The sequence below is a fragment of the Odocoileus virginianus genome, chromosome 2 (assembly GCF_023699985.2).
Source record: "Odocoileus virginianus isolate 20LAN1187 ecotype Illinois chromosome 2, Ovbor_1.2, whole genome shotgun sequence".
NCBI lineage: Eukaryota > Metazoa > Chordata > Mammalia > Artiodactyla > Cervidae > Odocoileus > Odocoileus virginianus.
This window is the reverse complement of record NC_069675.1, coordinates 54,326,205-54,346,887: the sequence shown is the minus strand read 5'-3', so window position 1 is coordinate 54,346,887 and position 20,683 is coordinate 54,326,205.

Here is a 20,683-nt window from a genome sequence, read left to right as displayed (position 1 = left end):
AGATCTTGGAGAAATCAAGGGAACTCCAGGAAAAAATCTATTTCTGCTTCATTGACTATGCTAAAGGCTTTGACTGTGTGGATCATAAATAACTGTGGGAAATACTTAAAGAGATGGGGGGAGTACCAGACCACCTCACCTGTCTCTTGAGAAACATATATGCAGATCAAAAAGCTACATTTAGAATCAGACATGGAAAAACTGACTGGTTCAAAATTGTGAAAGAAGTAGATTGTCACCTGTTTATTTAACTTCTATACAGAGTACATCATGCAAAATGTCAGGCTGGATGCAAAAATGCCAAGTTTGCTGGAAAGAATAACAACAACCTCAGATATGCAGAATGATACTGCTCTAACAGCAAAAAGTGAAAAGAAACTAAAGAGTCTCTTGATGAGGCCGAAAGAGTAGAGTGAAAAAGCTGGCTTGAAACTCAACATTCAAAAAACTAAAATCATAGTGTGTGGTCTCATTACTTCATGTAAAATAAAAGGAGAAAAAGTGGAAGTGGTGACAGATTTTATTTTCTTGGGCTCAGAAATCACCACGGATGGTGACTGCAGCCATGAAGTTAAGGGATGCTTGCCCCTTGGAAAGAAAGCTATGACAAAACTAGATAGCATGGTAAAAAGCAGAGGCATCACTTTGCCAACAAAGGTATGTATAGTCAAAGCTATGACTTTCCCTGTAGTCATATATGCATATAGAGTTGGACCATAAGGAAGGCTGAGCACTGAAAAACTGATGCTTTCCAATTATATTGCTGGAGAAGACTCTTGAGAGTCCCTTAGACTTCAAGGTGATCAAGTCAGTCAAATCTAATGAAAATCAATCCTGAATATTTATTAGGAAGACTGATACCGAAGTTCAAACATTTTGGTCATGTGATCTGAAGAGCTGACTCATTTGTTGGAAAAGATCCTGATGCTGGGAAAGACGGAAGGCAAAAAGAAAAGGGCTATCAGAGGTTGAGATGGTTAGATAACATTGCGGACCAAATGGTCAGGAATTTGAGCAAACTCTGGGAGATAGTGGAGGATAGGAGAACCTGATAAGCTGCAGTCCTTGGGGTCACAAAGAGTCAGACATGACTTAGTGACTGAACATCAACAATATCTATTTTCTAGCCCAGTACACTTACCTATTCTCTTATTTTATGTATACAAATTTAGTTCTATAGAATATTTCTTAAACTAAATAAGCAATTTTTTGCAGCTCATAAACATTTTATTATGATGAATGCTGTAACAATATTTTTTTAAAAGTTGTCATAATGGTAAAAATTTTAAGAATCACTTCATTTGGGGAATAATTAAAAATAAAATTTAGACACTATGTGGAAAGCAGTACAACAAAAAGGAAATGGCCTCCTTTTAATTTTTCTGAAAATAGAACTAATATATTGGAAGGGATCAATCTAGTCATTAACACTGCTAGTAAAATTCAGCATCGAATACAAAGAACTAGATAAAAACGGAGATAACACTGACTGTGTAGTCATATCACATAAGTTATACACATTTGCCATTTTTATTTAACCTGCATGGTTTAACAATACATCAGGTTACAGTCAATCTTTACCAAAAGTTAGGATATTAGTTCTTAGTTTTTTGCATCTGGGAATCTCATAGAGAAACTAAAATCTCCTATAACCCAAACCACTACTAGCCAACTTTCCTTACAACCTCAGTACTATTACATACTTTTTTTTTTTTTTTTTTGGTCTAAATCATGATTATAAAAATTTTCAGAGTACTATTTTCCTTCTCACATTTAGAGTTTTGGGATCAACTACTTGAGGAATCCCTTTCATGGATCACAGCCTTGTTATGGTGAAAGGGCTCATGTAACTCGATGAAGCTATGAGCCATACTGTGCAAAGCCACCCAATCAGCAGGTCATAGTGGAGAGTTCTGACTAAGCATGGTCCACTGGAGGATAGGATGCGAAATCACTCCATTATTCTTGCCCCAAGAACCCAAGAACAGTAGGAAACAGCAACAATCTGGAATGGCATGAATTTTCATAATTTCTGCTTAGATATGTTTCCACACAAAATACATAATCAATCACTGAAAATAAATTCCAAACAGAATATAAACAGAAAGATTTACTGAACTTAATGCACTGACATGTTGTAAATAGCACCTTTCACACTATAAAGTGAGCATCATATTCACCTCAAAAGGGTTATTATGTGGACTAAAATTATTCAAAAAATTTGAATAGATTCCATTCTATAGGCACTAGGCTAACTGTTAGGAATACAAATAATATATAATCCCTGTTTTAGATTGTTTCCTATCTGTTACTGCATACAAAACAGTTACTATAAATGATAGAAAATACTCTGTTATAATAGAGTGATATACAATATGAAAGCACATAGAAGAGACACATGATTCAGGTGGAAGCTAGCAGAGCAAGGTTTTATAGCACAGATAAAATTAAACAGCCCTAAGATGAATTGTAATCAGGAGCAAGGAAGATATATTCAATGTCATTGGAGCAGTGTGTGGAGAAGAGTGAAAAATATAGTTTTCTGGTATAGCTGAGAAAATAAATATGCAGCTGAAAGTGAAATAAGGGAACAGATGACAGATAGGGGTTCTCAGCTTTTTTTTCTCACAGATAACATCAAATTTGACAACCATTCATGGACTAGAGTAGTTTTGAGGGAATCTAGTTCAGCAGAAACCATGTCTTCTGTGTCTTCTGCATTGCAGGCAGATTCTTTACCCACTGAGCCATTGGGAAAGCCCTTTCATAATAAAAATCCTCAATAAATGAGGTGCAGAAAGAATATGGCTCATAGTGAAGAAGCTCATATGTAACAAGCCAACAATTAACATACTTTATGGTGAATAGCTGAAAATTTTTCCTCTAAGATTAAACACAAGTCAAGGGTTTTCAGTCTTACCATTCCTATTCAACATACTAGAAGTCCTAGCCAGATCAACTAGACAAGAAAAAGAAAAGTCATCCAAATCCAAAAAGAAGGAGTAAAATATTCCCTATTTACAGATGATATGATCTTCAAGAAGGAAATCCTAAAGAGTTCAAGAAAAAAAAATTAAAACTAATAATCAACAAAGTTGCAAAATATAAAATCAACATGCAGCAGCCAATTGTATTTCTTTAACTGACAATGAAATTGTTGGGGGAACCACTGACAGAAAACTTTCCCCTTGGCTAGGCCTGATTGTAATCACTCACATGAGTTACCTTACAAGAGGGGTTTCTGGTAAGGAGGAACAAATACTATACCGCCAAGCAGAAGAATTTCGGAAAGGTCAAAAGGAAAGAGGAGAGGTCAGTGTACATGTCTTACCACTGAACTGAACTGAACCTCCCAAAATCCTTCTCACTGGAGTCCATCTTGGCTGAGTGATGTGTGCATGACCAGGAAGGACCCTAAGTCAAAATGGTTGTCCAGAGACAATCCAGAAACTAACCCCATTACCATGAAGAGACTGTGAGCCACACAATAAAGCAAATCTTCTGGGTTATTTACCCAGCTGCTCTCAGCTTAGGCACCCTTCCCGGTGAAGTATCTTGCTGTGTCAGCACATTTTCTCCTCAGACAACTCATTCCTGAGTGTTAGGCAAGTTCCCACTCTCAGGCCCTCAAAGGGATCCCCCTTTCTACAATGAATGGCAATTCAGGTGGGGTTTCTTCTCCACTAAGACTGATATCTTGAGAGTTTCATGTACTAAGGGACCAGCTTGCCCACCGATGGACCAGACTTAGAATGCAAATGGGACCTTTTTGACCCTGGTCTCCCTTGACATGGATGATTGGCCAGAGTGCCCCAACCAGGTTAGAAACAATAGACTTCTTTATCGATATATTTTCCCTTCCAGATGTACAAGCTGAAAATACAGAAAATACAGAGAAGCCAGAGATCAAATTGCCAACATCTGCTGGATCATAGAAAAAGCAAAAGAATTTCAGGAAAATATATACTTCTGCTGCAAAGATTATGCTAAAGCCTTGTCTGTGTGGATCACAGCAAACTGGAAAATTCTTATAAATAGATAGGAATAACAGAGCACCTTACCTGCCACCTGAGAAACCTGTATGCATGTCAAGAAGTAACAGAACTGGATGTAGAACAATGGACTAGCTCAGAATTCAGAATGGAGTATATCAAGGCTGTATACTGTCTTATTTAACTTATATGCAGAGGACATCCTGAGAAATGCCAGGGTGGATGAACTACACACTGAACTGAAGATTGCTGGGAGAAATATTAACAATCTCAGGTATGCATATAATATTATCCTAATGGAAGAAAGTGATGAGCAACTGAAGAGCCTCTTGATGAAAGTGAACAAGTAGAGTGAAAAAGCTGGCTTAAAACTCAACATTCAGGAAACTAAAATTACAGTACTTGGTCCCATCACTTCATGGCAATTAGATGAGGAAAAAATGGTAAGAGTGGCAGATTTTCTTGGGTTAAAAAATCACTGCTGATGGAGACTGCAGCTATGAAATTAAAAGGTGCTCACTTCTTTGAAGAAAAGCTATGACAAACCTAGACAAGATATTAAAAAGCAGAGACATCACTTTGCCAACAAAGGTCCATGTAGTCAAAGATATGGCTTTTCCAGTAGTCATGTATGGATGTGAGAGTTGTATCATAACAAAGTCCAAGTACTAAAGAATTGATGTTTTTGAATTGTGACGTTGGAGAATACTCTTGAGAGTCCCTTGGACAGCAAGGAGATCAAACCAGTCAATACTAAAGGAAATTGACCCTGAATATTCACTAGAAGGACTGAAGCTGAAGCTGCAGTTTCAATACTTTAGCCACCTGATTGGAAGAGCCAACTCATTGGAAAAGACCTGATACTGGGAAAGATTGAAGGCAGGAAGAGAAGGACAACAGAGGATTAGATGGTTCGGTGGCATCACTGACTCAATGGACATGGATTTGAGCAAATTCCAGGTGATAGTCAAGGACGGGGAAGGTTGGCATGCTGCAGTCCATGGGGTCACAAAGAGTTGCACACGACCTTAGAGACTGAACAACAGTTGGTTGTTTCCAGATAGAGAAGAGAATGGAGAACAGGAAAGGATGGAAGGTTTGTGGATAGTCAGGACTGACTAGGTTTTGACTGCAGTTCACTGAGGAAATGAATCTTGAAAGTAAGTTGGTATAAAACCTGAATTTGGCTTTTCTCTTTGTTAAAATGACAATTTTCTTAAAGTGTTAAACTGCCTCTGGTAAGAGATTTTAAGTTCTTTATCTTTTAAGTGATTTGTTCTATATTTGTCTTTGAAATGTTTTATCATCACTTTGGCTAAATGATGAACTATTGCATCACAGTGACCCATGATCCTATCTGACTGAGTGTTCTCAAACCTTTTGATATTTTTTGACAAAGCTTCCTAAATCAAATATTCACTATAATTCTTTTGAACTTCAGCTAACTATGAGATGCTTTAGAAGGCACATGTGGCATCTCAGACAGAAATATTTAATTAGTATTTTAAATTACATGGAGAGTATTATTACCAGAGTGATAAGCCTTTTAAATATATACTGTATGGATAAATGTTATTAATATGGGTATTCTAGAAATCACATCGAATTCCTGAAAGTCTAGTATGTCCTGGCAAAATGTTACCATTCATAATTTTAGTTATTTTAAAATGTTACATATCACAGAAGTAACAAACTTTCTCTTGTCAGTTACATTGTGAGCAAATTTAGTAGTGACTTTTTTGTGTCTCTGTGATTTATAGACATTTATTGTATTCTGATACATCTCAGATTATACTGGGGAATTGGGTAAATTTTTAAAAAAAATCCTAGAGGAAAACTTAATGGCTTCATAAAAAGTTAATCAAAAGGGTTATTTACAGAGTGAAATTACATGATTATAATTTTTATGGTTTCTCTCTGAAGTATTACTAGCTTTTAATTTATGTTTTCCAGATATAAAGAAATATTTATTCACAAACTAATTATGACATAGCAATTTGGTAAATTATACCTTTGCAAGCAGAATTTGGGCTTCTCTGATAGCTCAGCTGGTAAGGAATCTACCTACAATGCAGGAGAAGTCTGTTCAATTCCTGGGTTGGGAAGATCCTCTTGAAAAAGGGATAGGCTACCCACCCACTCCAGTATTCGTGAGCTTCCCTGTGGCTCAGACAATAAAGAATCCAACTGCAGTGGAGGAGACCTCGGTTTGATCCCTGGGTTGAGCAGATGCCCTGCAGGAGGGCATGACAATTCAGTCCAGGATTCTTGCCCAGAGAATCCCCGTGGACAGAGGAGCCTGGCAGGCTACAGTCCGTGGGTTGCAAAGAGATGGGCACTGCTGAGTGACAAAGCACAGTGCAGCACAAGCAGATTTCAACATTTCACTTTTCTCTCTGCACGGTCCCTCCAGAGACTGGAGACTCCCAGGTTCCCAACAGCTTTATCAGTTAAATTAGGATGCCTACCTCCTGAAAGGTACAAGAATCTGAATTTTGTGGACCTCAAAAAGGGAGTTTTCCTGAATCAATAAGGTGAAATCTGTGACAAGCCCCTGGCATGGCTTTCCTGGCCTTGGGAAGACTTTTATCAATTAATAAAGCTTAGTTTGCAGACAAAGTAGCTTTGATTTGGCTATCTTTGATAAAAATGAGTGTAATTTTAGAGAAAAAGAGATATCTCAATGGATATCAAAATCGAATTCTGTTTACTGAGGTCTGTATTCTCTAAGTCTTACTTCTCAGGGTGAATAAGATGTTTTTATGTTATGTTGTTGTAACATTTAACTGAATTATTAAAAGGACATTTTAAATTTGCTTCTGAAGTTTAAGTAATCTATCTTTGGATAAAAATAGATGTTCCATGATCTGCAATCAGGAGATTAACATCAGATTATGATTACTTAAATTTAAAAGTTCCCTTATATTGGAAACAATTAAACAATACTAGAGATAACCAGGGGCTTCCCAGATTGTGTTAGTGGTAAAGATCTCATTTGCCAATGCAGGAGACATAAGAGATGTGGGTTTGATCCCTGGATTGAGGCGATCCCCTGGGAGAGGAAATGGTAACCCATTCCAGTTCTCTTGCTTGGAGAACCCCATGGACAGAGGAGCCTAGTGGGGGTTGCAAAGTCCATAGGGTAGCAAAGAGTTGGATACAACTGAAGTGACAGCATGCATGCAGGCAGGGATAACCAGCTTAGTGACACTAGAAAGCTGTGCTGGGTACCTTATGGACAATTCAAATATATAATCTCCTTTACAGATGATGATTGGTACAGAAAGTTAAAGTCAGATGACCTGTGATACACTGAGCTGCAACTAATGGAAGTTCTTCACTTAAATTCTTCAGTTCAGTTCAGTCACTCAGACATGTCTGACTCTTTGTGACCCCAGAGACTGTAGCACTCCAGGTTTCCCTGTCCATCACAAACTCCTGGAGCTTGCTCAAAATCATGTCCATCAAGTCGGTGATACCATCCTACCATCTCATCCTCTGTCATCCCCTTCTCCTCCTGCCTTCAATCTTTCCCAGCATCAGGGTCTTTTCAAATGAGTCAGTTCTTTATATCAGGTGGCCAAAGCATTGGAGCTTCCAGTTCAGCATCAGTCCTTTCAATGAATATTTAGGACTGATTTCCTTTTAGATTGACTGGTTTGATCTCCTTGCAGTCCAAGGGAAACAGCACAGTTCAAAAGCATCAATTCTTCAGTGCTCAGGTTCCTTTATGATCCAGCTCTCATATCCATACATGATTACTGGGAAAACCATAGCTCTGACTAGATGGACCTGTTGGCAAAGTAATGTCTCTGCTTTTTAATATGCTGTATAGGTTTGTCATAACTTTTCTTCCAAGGAACAAGTGTCTTTTAATTACATGGCTGCAATCACCATCTGTAATTTGGAGTCCAAGAAAATAAAGTCTGTCACTGTTTTCATTCTTTTCACTTCTATTTGCCATGAAGTCATGGGACTGGATACCCACATGAGAAGAAACAAGAGTGAATGTTTTCCTGGACCAGAACAGATGAGTAAAATAGATGGTCTAGAGACTTTAGACACTGTTGTTAAAGCCTAGTCCAATAATAAGCATAATTAAGTGGTCCACCAGTGAAATCTTCACCAGACCTAAGAATGAGTTTTTTTAGCACAATGGGATGAAACAGTCAGGAAATGTTCCCCAAACCATGGTTGAATTTATGACCCCAAAGGAGCCAAGGCAACTGAAAATTAGCACTTGTCATCTGCCTCTTCAGAACAAGCCTTTAGATAGCTAATTTCAGAAGATTTTATGAGCCCAAGTTCTAGCATCTTCTCATATCTAGAAAGTCACTAAAATCATTAACAGTGATATCTGCTTTGGCCATTGAGGAGGGAAATACATTAAAAGGTCAAAATGAAGTTACTGGTTCAGACATCCAAGGCAAAATTGTGTGGTCATTGTGTATTTCAGAAATGTTCCTGTATTGCTGAGAACTCAAATTTCAAATGCTCTGAGCTGTTTCAGGCTCTTTGGCAGTTGGTAGTTGCAACCTTATGGTTTCAAAGTATTCTGTTGCAACTATTACATTTTTAGAAATTGCAATTATTTTCAATCATATATCAGTAGAAAAAGGAGACATGTAGTGACCAGTATTTCTTGTTATGTATATGTTAATACCACATTGGAAGTAAACAACTTGAATAAAAGTCTCTCCAATGTGCAAGGTCCAGACTGGGATTCAGACTTACTCTTATACCAAAATGGCAAACCAAACAATTGAGACTTTAATCATACTAAATTAAGATCCGGGCAGAAATATTTCCCATTCAGTGTCTATTCTCCAAGTTAAGGCAGGTCTATGCCTCATTTTAGTAGAATGTGGTTAGAGCCATCATCTCCCAGTTTCCTGAATTGAATTAAAACTGAGTAGGATTCTGTTGGGCTCTGGAATACAAATCCTGAGTCCCCTGTTTTTTGTTTGTAGGACACAGACTTCATTCAGCCACCTTGATCTTCTTTGAATTATGAACAGCAGGCTCAAACCGTTGCTAATAAAGGAAGAGAGGGTATGCAATAATAGGTTTGTTCAGTCACTAAGTCATGTCTGACTTTTTGCGAGCCCATGGACTGAAGCATGCCAGATTCCCCTATCCTTCACTATCTCCTGGAGTTTGCTCAAATTCATGCCCATTGAGTCAGTGATGCCATCCAGATAGGAGTGACAGAGAAGGACCATCAAATGGTGGCTCAGCCTTGGGGTAGTATCCTGGTTCCACTTCAAGAAATAGGCATAACAATATCTTTGAGTACTTCTGCAGAATTGGGATCCCCATCCAGGTGGGGAAGAACACAAGATTATGGAGCACCACCCTGTAACCTCATTACCAATCAATCAGAAAAAAGCCACACATCTTATCCCCCTCACCCCAAATTTCATCTTCCTTTTCTGGGCCCAGCAGTGGCCATGCCATGAGGCCTCCTGTTTGGCCTTTGTCTGTTTCAACTGCTTACAAGGTGTTGACTTAAAAAAGATGTACAGTGTGAGAGTTGAGAGTTAAGTTTTATTTGAAGCAAAATGAGGACTACAGCGCAGGAGACAGCACCTCAGATAACACTGAGAAACTGCCACAAAGAGGTAGTGGGGGAAGGTCAATATCTAAGATTTTTGAGAAAGGGGAGTTTAGTGCAGTCAAGGGCTTACTTTACAAAAGGTTTTCTGCTATTCATGAGGAGCTGATGTCATCATGAAGGGATCTAGTGCTTTTCCAGATAATGAGGAGATGCAAGGATTGGAAGCATGAAATCAGTTCCTGAAAATACCTATTTCAGACTGTTCCACCAGATTCCCTGGAACACAGAATGCCTCATTCTCCACCCTGAACTGCCTTCAGGACATGCTGAAGGTCAACAGCTGAGGCAGCACAAGATTCACTCCCTGCAGAGGCAGATGGCAAATGCTCTTGGCAAACACCAATTTGTAGTTAAGAAGATTCATTTCTGACAGGGTCCAACAGTTGAGGCTAAATTATTATTACTGCAAGAGTGAATGCTGGTTTCTGACACAGAATACCTGGATTTAGATTAAGTGGAGAGAGACTTCTGCTCTACTAGGATGACTTCATACCCTCAACAGAAAGTAGTTACAGAAAAAAGAAACCTCTGCCCAAATTCCCAAGGAGTATTTTGAGTATGAAGTCTCTCGGGGTAATTGTTAGGGGCAACACACAGAAATCACCCTCCCTGGCTAGATCCGATAGTAACCACTTGTGTGAGTTATATTATAGCAAGAGGTCCTGGAAGGAACTCGGAACTAACAACTACTACCAACTGGAAGAATGTGGGAAAGGTCAAAAAGAGAGAGGAGATACCAGTCCATATTTCCTTCCAATCTGGCAAAATCCTTCTCACTGGAGTTCATCTTGACTGAGTGGCATTTGCATGGCCAGAAAGGAGCCTGGGTCAAAATGTTTGGCCAGAGACAATCTGGAAACTTACCCCATTACTATAAAACTTGAGACTGTGAGTCACATGGCAGAGAAATTCTCCTAGTTTCCCTTACCCTGACTCTCTGCCTAGTCCTCAATCCCAATAAAATCTCTTGCTTTGTCAGCATATGTGTCTCCTTGGACAATTCATTCCTGAGTGTTAGCCAAGAGCCTACACTTGGACCCTGGAAGGGGTCCCATGCCCTACAACAAAATGTCTGAAAAAATAATTAAGAAAAAACTATTATATTTAATAGCATCTGAAAGAATTAAAAAGTTAGAAATAAATTTAATCAAGAAAGTGAAAGATATATACACTGAAAACTACAAAATATTGATTCAAAGTATTGAAGAAAACACAAATAAGTGGAAAGATACCCTATGTTAATACATTGGAAGAATTAACATTGTTAAAGCATCCATACTATACAGCATGATCCTCAGATTTGATGTGTTCCTTATAAAATTCCCAATGGCACTTTAAAAAATAGAAAATAAAATAACCCTAAAATTCATATTGAAGACCTTGAAGAGGTAGAGCAATTTTTTAGCAAGAAGAATAGAGATAGACACAAAACAGTTATTATTTTTAGATTATATTACAAAGCCATATCAATCAAGACAATATTGCACTGGCGTAAAATCAGGCTCATAGTTCAGTGTAACAGAATGGAGAGCATAGACATAAATCCATGAATAAATGGTCAATTAATATTTGACAGGGCACCAAAATCACAATTACAAAGGAATGGTTTGTTCAACAAATGACACTAGAAAAATTGAATATTCACATGCAAAAGGATGAAACCTGTCCCTTGTCTTACACCATACACAAAAATTAATGGATGAAAGAGTGAAACTTAAGATCTGAAACCTAAAACCCAAGAAGAAAACAAAACATAATGGGAAGCAAGTATGACTACAAAAAACTGGCCATTTATGCACAGCAAAAGAAATAATCACAAAGATGAAAAGGCAGCTTATGGATAAGAGAAAATATTTTCACACCATATATCTGATAAGGGGCTAATATAAAAATACATAAGAAGCACTTACAAATATCAAGAAAAGGGGACTTTCCTGGTGGTACGATGGATAAGAATCTGCCTGCCAATGCAGGGGACAAAGGTTTGACCCCTGGTTCAGGGAGATTTCACATACTGCAGAGCAGCTAAGCCCACGTTGCATAACAAAAGAAGTCCGCATCCTCTAGAGCCTGCACACCACAACTACTGAAGCCTGTGTGCCTAGAACCTGTGCTCCACAACAAGACAAATCACCACGGTGAGAAACCTCTGCACCTCAACAAAGAGTTGCCCCCAGTGGCCACAGCTAGAGAAAGCCTGTGTGCAGCAATGAAGACCTAGTGCCGTCAAAAATTAATTTTAAAAATTAAATTGAAACAACCAAAATAGTTAACCTAAAAGAATTGGGAAAAAGACTTGAATAGATATCTTTTAATAAAAAGCAAAAAGAAAATATGTTTAATATCAGTAATCATCAGGGAAATTCAAATCAAAACCACAATTAGGTATTACCTCATGTTTGTTAGGATGTCTGTCATAAAAAGTGAAAAGATAGCAAGTGTTGGTGAGGTGGGGAGAAAAAGAAACCCTTGTCCATTATTGGTGGGAACATAAACTGCTAAAAGCTTTTTTGAAACAGTTTGGTGGTTTCTGAAATAATTAAAAATAGAACTACCATATGGTCTGGGCTTCCCAGGTGGCACTAGTTGTAAAGAATCTGAATGTCAATGCAGGAAACATAAGAGGCATGGGTTGGATCCCTGGGTCTGGAAGATTCCCTGGAGGAGGGCATGGTAATCCACTCCAGTATTCTTGCCTGGAAAATCCCCATGGACAAAGGAGCCTTGTGGGCTACAGTTTTGCAGAGTCAAACATGACAAAAGTGACTTAGCACATATGCATAGTCTAGAAATCTCACTTCTGAATATATAGTCAAAGGAAATGAAGTCACAGTCTTGAAGAGATAACTATACTCCGTTTTCATGTTCCATTGCTCAGTTGTTTCCGACTCTTTGCAACCCTGTGGACCATAGCTCGCCAGGCTCCTCTGTCCATGGGATTCTCCAGGGAAGGATACTGGAGTGGGTTGCCACTTCTCTCTCCATACTCCTTTTTCATTGCAGCATTACTTACAATAACCAAGATATGGAAACATCCTAAGTGTTCATTAACAGATAAATGAGGAAATAAAATGTGATCTAATTATAGATCACATTATTCAGCCATAAAAAGAAGAAAATTTGATGTTTGCTATAGCATCAATGAACCTGGATGACATAATCCTAGTGAAATTAGCTGGAGAAAAAGAAAAACACTGTATGATTTCATTTATATGAGGCATCTAAAAAAAGTTGAACTTATAGAAACGAAGAGTAGAATGGTATTTACTAGGGAATGAGGGCTGAAGGCTTGTGGAAATTTTGATCAAAGTGTACAAACATTTAAAGTAATTAGCCTCCAACTAATAAAAATAAATGGAAAAAAAATTAAATAAAGTGCATTAGGCTAAAAAAAAAAAAAAGACTGATGGGTTCTGGAGACCTAATGTATATAGCACAGTGACTATAGTTTATAATAATGTATTGTATACCTAAAATTTGCTAAAAGAGTGAATCTTATGTTGTCTTGCCACCACCCCAAAAAGGTAACTATGTGTAGTGATGATATATTAATTAATTTGTTTCTGATAAGCATGTTACAATGTATACATATGTCAAAACATCACTCTGTACAATATATACATATACAATTTTCATTAGTCAATTATACCTCAATAAACATGGAAAAAATAAAAAATAGAGAAAAAGGAAAAAGACTTAAGGATGATTGATAAATCTGGACAAATCATGAAAGAGATAGTGTGATATAGTAAGTAGTTTGGGTTGTATTATTCAATCCAGAGTTGTACACTTAAGTACATTCAGAGACCAGAGTGAAAATCTGATTCTGTGAAGTTGGCAGCAGTAATTAGTACTGAGTATGGGGGACTCTGAACTACTGGAGACCAGGTCACTTCTTCCTAAAAATTATCCAAATGCAAGTGATTTAAAAAACACTGAACCAGCCAACAAAATACACCTAGGGCCAGATTTACTCAAAGGCCAGCAGACTGTATTCCTTGAATGGGGCTGTAGATTGCCACTGAATTACTTCAATGATGTCATAATGATCTGAAGAGGTATAAATCTCCATAACCACTGCTTTGTCATTTTAGCAAGACACTTCAGGAAAAAGAAGGAATGAGACAATATTCTCTGAATGTGTTGTATTGCACAAGGCTTGGAGAAAAAAATAAATAGTAATATCTCTCTTTTTTTTCACACTTTCTGCCCATAAGGGACTCTCCAGAAAAGAAAAAAAAAAAAAAAAAAAAAACCTAGCATAAAGGGAAATTTATCTTTATAGTAAGAGTTGTAGCAGTTTTCCATGACTGCTATAAGAAATTATGACAGACTTTGTAGCTTAAAACAATAGAAATTTATTCTCTCACAGTTCTTTAGGCCAAAAACTCAAAATCAGTTTTATTGAGGAGAAAATAAAGTTTTAGTTGAGGTTTAGTCCCTCAGGAAGTTCTAGGGGAGAAACTGTTCATTTCCTCTTTCATCATGCGGTGGCTGTCAAGCATTCCTTAACTTGTAATCACATTTCTCAAATCCCTGTCTGCGTGGTCACATTTTTCTCTTCTCTTACTGTCAAATGTCCCTCTTATAAGGATACAAGTCCCACTCATGCAATCCAGGATAATCTTCCCAACACAAAAAATTTAATAACATTTTATGTGCTATATGGCAGTGTTTGAAGGTTCCAGGGGTTGAGACCTGATTATCTTCTGGGAGCTTATTATTAGTATTAGATAACCACAACTAAGAAATAGTTTTATGAGTAAGTTATTTTCTGGAGTTTGATTGAAGTCAGGGTTTTCAAGAGAAACAGAAACAATAAGAGATAGACAGAGAGATGATAGATATAGATAGAGCTATATCTGTAGCTTACTGCCAAATTCAAACTTAAATGGAAGAAAGTAGGGAAAACCACTAGAGCATCAGGTATGATCTAAATCAAATCCCTTACAATCATACTGGGCTTCCGTGATGGCTCCAGACAGTAAAGCAACTGCCTGCAATGTGGAAAACCCAAGTTCGATCCCTGGGTCGGGAAGATCCCCTGGAGAAGCAAATGGCAACCCACTCCAGTACTCTTGACTGGAAAATTTCATGGACTGAGGAGCCTGGTAGGCTACAGGCCATGGGGTTGCAAAGAGTAGGACATGACTGAGCAAATTCACTTTCACTTTTTTCACTTTACAATTATAGAGTGGAAGTGAGAAATAGACTCAAGGGACTAGATCTGATAGAGTGCCTAATGAACTATGGACAGAGGTCCGTGACATGGTACAGGAGACAGGGATCAAGACCATCCCCAAGAAGAAATATGAAAACCAAAATGGCTGTCTGAGGAGGCCTTACAAACAGCTGTGAAAAAAAGAGAAGTGAAAAGCAAAGGAGAAAAGGAAAGATATACACATTTGAATGCAGGTTCCAAAGAATAGCAAGGAGAGATAAGAAAGCCTTCCTCAGTGATCAGTGCAAAGAAATAGAGGAAAACAATAGAATGGGAAAGACTAGAGATATCTTCAAGAAAACTAGAGATACCAAGAGAACATTTCATGCAAAGATGGGCAAAGTAAAGAATAGAAATGGTACGGACCTTACAGAATCAGAAGATACTAAAAAGATGTGGCAAGAATACATAGAAGAACTATACAAAAAAGATCTTCATGACCCAGATAATCATGATGATATGATCACTCAAATAGAGATAGACATCCTGGAATGCCAAGTCCAGTGGGCTCTAAGAAGCATCACTACGAACAAAGCTAGTGGAGGTGATGGAATTCCAGTTGAGCTATTTCAAATCCTGAAAGATGGTGCTGTGAAAGTGCTGCACTCAATATGCCAGCAAATTTGGAAAACTCAGCAGTGGCCACAGGACTGGAAAAGGTCAAGTTTCATGCCAATTCCAAAGAAAGAGAATGCCAAAGAATGCACAAACTACTGCACAACTGCACTCATCTCACATGCTAGTGAAGAAATGCTCAAAATTCTACAAACCTGGTTTCAACAATGTGTGCACTGTGAACTTCCAGATGTTCAAGCTAGTTTTAGAAGAGGCAGAGGAACCAGAGATCAAATTGCCAACATCTGTTGGATTATCAAAAAAGCAAGAGAGTTCCAGAAAACCATCTACTTCTGCTTTGACTATGCCAAAGCTTTTGACTGTGTGGATCACCACAAACTGTGAAAAATTCTTAAAGAGATGGGAATACAAGACCAGCTGACCTGCCTCCTGAGAAATCTCTATGCAGGTCAAGAAGCAACAGGTAGAATGGACATGGAACAACATACTGGTTCCAAATTTGAGAAGGAGTATATCAAGCCTCTGTATTGTCACCCTGCTTATTAACTTATATGCAGAGTACATCATGAGAAATGCTGGGCTGGATGAAGCACAAGGTGGAATCAAGATTGCTGGGAGAAATATCAATAACCTGAGATATGCAGATGACACCACCCTTATGACAGAAAGTGAAGAGGAACTAAAAAGCCTCTTAGTGAAAGTGAAAAAGGAGAATGAAAAAGTTGACTTAAAGCTCAACATTCAGAAAACTAAGATCATGGCATCTGGTCCCATCACTTCATGGCAAATATATGGGGAAACAATGGAAACAGTGACAGACTATATTTTCTTGGGCTCCAAAATCACTGCAGATAATGACTGTAGCCATGAAATTAAAAGACGCTAACTCCTGGGAAGAAAAGTTCTGACCAACCTGGACAGCATATTAAAAAGCAGAGACATTGCTTTGCCAACAAATGTCCATCTAGTCAAGGTTATGGTTTTTCTAGCAGTCATGTATGGATGTGAGAGTTTAACTATAAGAAAGCTGAGTGCTGAAGAATTGATACTTTTGAAACATGGTGTTGGAGAAGACTCTTGAGAGTCCCTTGGACTGCAAGGAGACCCAACCAGTCCATCCTAAAGGAAATTAGTCCTAAATATTCATTAGAAGGACTGATGCTGAAGCTGAAACTCCAATATTTTGGCCACCTGATGTGAAGAGCTGACTCATTTGAGAAGACTCTAATGCTGGTGAAGATTGAAGGCAGGAGGAGAAGGGGACGATAGAGGATAAGGTGGTTTGATGGCATCACCGACTCAATGGACATGAGTTTGAGCAAACTCTAGGACACACTGAAGGACAGGGGATCCTAGTGTACTGTAGTGCATGACTTTGTAAAGAGTCAGACATGACTGACCGACTGAACTGAACTGATATTTATAGCTATGTATGTATATATATTCAATGAGATTAATATATGGATATACACAAAGACATCACTTTGCAGAGAAAAGTCCATATAGTCAGAGCTATGGTTTCTCCTGTAGTCATGCATGAATGTGAGAGTTGGATCATGAAGAAAGCTGAGTGCCACGGAATTGATGCTTTTGAATTGTAGTGCTGGAGAAGACTCTTGAGCATCCCTTGAACCACAAGATCAAACCAGTCAATCCTAAAGGAAATCAACCTTGATTATACATTGGAATCACTGGTGATGAAGCTGAAGCTCCAATACTTTGGCCACTTGATGTGGAGAGCCAGTTCATTGGGAAAGACCCTAATGCTGGGAGATTGAGGGCAGGAGGAGATGAAGGCAACAGAAAATGTGATGATCGGATGGCATCACCAACTCAATGGACATGAGTTTGAGCAAGCTCTGGGAGATAGTGAAGAACAGGGGATCCTAGTGTACTGCAGTGCATGGGGTCACAAGGAGTCAGTCAGTACTTAATGACTGAACAACAATGTATGGATAAATATTGAGCTTAAGTCCCTGTCTGAGTCTGAAGCCAAAGGTAAGAAATGTTCTAATGTTCTGGCTAGACAACAGTCAGACTGTGTGAGCAATTCTCCGTCTTCCACCATTTTCTTTTACTCAGACGTTCACCAAGTTGGATGAAGCCCATTCACACTGGGGAGATAATCTGCCTTACTCAATCTATTGATTCAAATATTAATATCACCTAGAAACATCCAGAAATATGTTAACCATTTTCTGGGTACCTCACAGCTCATTCAAACTTACATATGATTAATAACCATCTCAGGCATCTAAATCATTATTTAGAAGTAGTGAATACCACTTATAAACTGAATTCTTGTTAGGTTGCTCCGCCTCACCTCATTAATTGAAGCACTGTTATTGGTAACTACTTTAAGTGTTTATGGATACTAAATAAGGTGAGAAGAGTGTGCCTCATATGTGTTATACATTGTAGCAAAGCAGGCACAGTACATTATTTACCTTAGATTTCTCCTAAAACTAGGGCTTATACCAGAAGCTACAAATACCAGTTTGGAAACAAAATGTAAATATTCTAGAACTCTATTATCAAATATTTTTCCTACTCTATTTTGTGGTTAAATCACTTCTTATCTCATTGCAGACCACTAGTCTCTATACAACATTCTGCTGCTGTTGCTGCTAAGTCACTTCAGTCATGTCCGACTCTGTGACCCCATAGATGGCAGCCCACCAGGCTCCCCCATCCCTGGGAATCTCCAGGCAAGAACACTGGAGTGGGTTGCCATTTCCTTCTCCAATGCATGAAAGTGAAAAGTGAAAGTGAAGTCACTCAGTCGTGTCTGACTCTTAGCAACCCCATGGACTGCAGCCTACCAGGCTCCTCCATCCATGGGATTTTCCAGGCAAGAGTACTGGAGTGGATTGCCATTGCCTTCTCCCTATACAACATAATACCCTACTATTCCAGTAGAAAAACATACTGGACTTTGAAAAGAACCTTTCTTCTACTTCTCAGCCTTATTATAAAATGCAGATATCTTTGAACTCAAAAGTTTGTAGTAACATAACTTTCAAAATATCAACTTAAATATTTTATGATAGAATAAATACTACAGTTACATATAAACTTCCCCATATAATAAAATGCTCAAGGTTACTTCCAACTATGGTAATTTACATCACCTGGTTGTAAAGGTTCTGACAACTCTAACACATGGAGTTTTCACTAAATGGACCATCTGTTTGTTTTTCCCTCTCACAATGGCAGCAAGGGCTCCACTCTGCATGAAAATCTATCAGAGCTTCCTTAGATTTTCCTGGTCATTGGGAGTGCTGAGGATCCAGACTGTTTGGGATTCATACAAGGGACTGTTTCCACTATTCACCACATTTTGAGCAACACTGTAGTTGGCAGTTTTACTAAACAATGGGGAAAACCAGCAAGTGCTACAGAGTTGTAGAATCCATGTGATTTACAGAGGGATTTACAGAAAGTTGTAAGGTGAAATTATAGGTAAAATAAAGGAAGACTTTTGAAGCAATCTTTCCACTAACAGTTTATGGAAAGTTTAGTATTGCAGCTGTCCAGGAAGCCTAATTATTCCATTCTCCATTGATTTATGAAACATCCATATAACAGAGCAGGAAGGCAAGTGGGAAGACAGTAAAACTCAAGCATTCTTTTTTCTCTTTATTCCAGATACATAACAAAATCCTTGCATTGTGAAGAATTGTACAAATTTAGTAAACAATTTAAAACAGAAAACTTTAGTTTCAGTATCACATAAACCATTTTAATAAAATAGAAATGCGTATCATTATGTAAATTACTACTATCAAAATAACGGAAAAATGCAGAATAAAAAATTTGAAAGTGAGAGGAATTTAAATATATATATTATGAATATTTAGAAAGTATCAGCTACTATAGTTATATATTAAAATTTGATTATATGTATTTTACTACAACAGATGGAACATAGGATTAGTATTATAGATTATTCTAAAATGATTTTGAAAACACAAATATAGCGATATCAAATATTAAAGTGAGAGGAAATACACCTTTACATGATAAATATGACTTTACTAAGTAGGATACTTTTATAATATTTAAAACTATTTGCTTCACAGTTGACTATAGGTCTTGCCACTCTCGTTAAGTTTAGTAAATTCACAATAAGGAAGCTTTTCAAAATGATTTAGCAGGTAGTGATATGACAGTGAAACAAAGTAGCTGATATTTATCTTGGATGTGTCTTTAATGTATCTTATTCAGGGTTTTTTATAATATTAGAAAAAAGAAAACACAATCTTCCATCCTATTTTAATATATACTTTGCAGCTCTTCCAGAAATTCTATTTTAATACAATCTACCCAAACTTTTGTATAAGTTGATTGCTGCATAAATAAATATTATGTATGAAGAGAAGAAGTTCTATTTCTAGTTTGGATATAGAAAATTATGAAAGGTTGTCACACCAGGTAAAACAATAGGAAGCCTCCAGATAAAGCAAAAAAGTCTTCATTTGTTATAAAGCCAGTGACAAGCTGTATATGTAAAGAAAATTACAAAAAACCTAAACTCTAGAGCTATCCTTTCCTAATCTTTTCTTTGAAGGTAAAGGTTGAAAACACTTCAACATAAGGGTGTAATTGCTGAGGCAATTGCTGGGGGCAAGAGCAGAAAGGAACAGTCCTTCAAAGAAAGACAATTCACCAGCCAAGAAGAAAACACCCAAATGCTTGACAAGTCTGTGTGTCTGAAATTGGAGGCACCTAAAAGAAGACAGCTTTTGCCAAGTATAGACACTTTGTATATATGGGTTCCACATCCTTAGATTCAACTAACATGGATGAAAAATATTTGAAAAAATTCAAAAAGTTTCAAAAACAAAACTGAAATTTGCTGCACACCAGCAATTTTTGACATAACTTGCACATTATAATGTTTTATAAGTAATTTTAAGATAGATGATTTACAGTTTAGAGGAGAATGTGCACAGATTGCAAACAAATACTATACCACCATTTTATTTAAGGGACTTGAACAGCTTTGGAATTTTTATTGGAGGAGGGATGCTCCTAAAACCAATCACTTGAAGACATCAAGGGATGATTAATTACTTTCCAGGATATTTTGCAGAATAAATAAAGGCTGAGGAAAGTCTGCACAGTAGAGAAATGACTACCAGTGTGAGGGCTTTCCTTGTAGCTCAGCTGGTACAGACACCACCTGCAATGCCGGAGACCCTGGGTTGGGAAGATCCCCTCGAGAAGGGATAGGCAGCCCACTCCAGTATTCCTGCCTGGTGAATCTCCATGGAG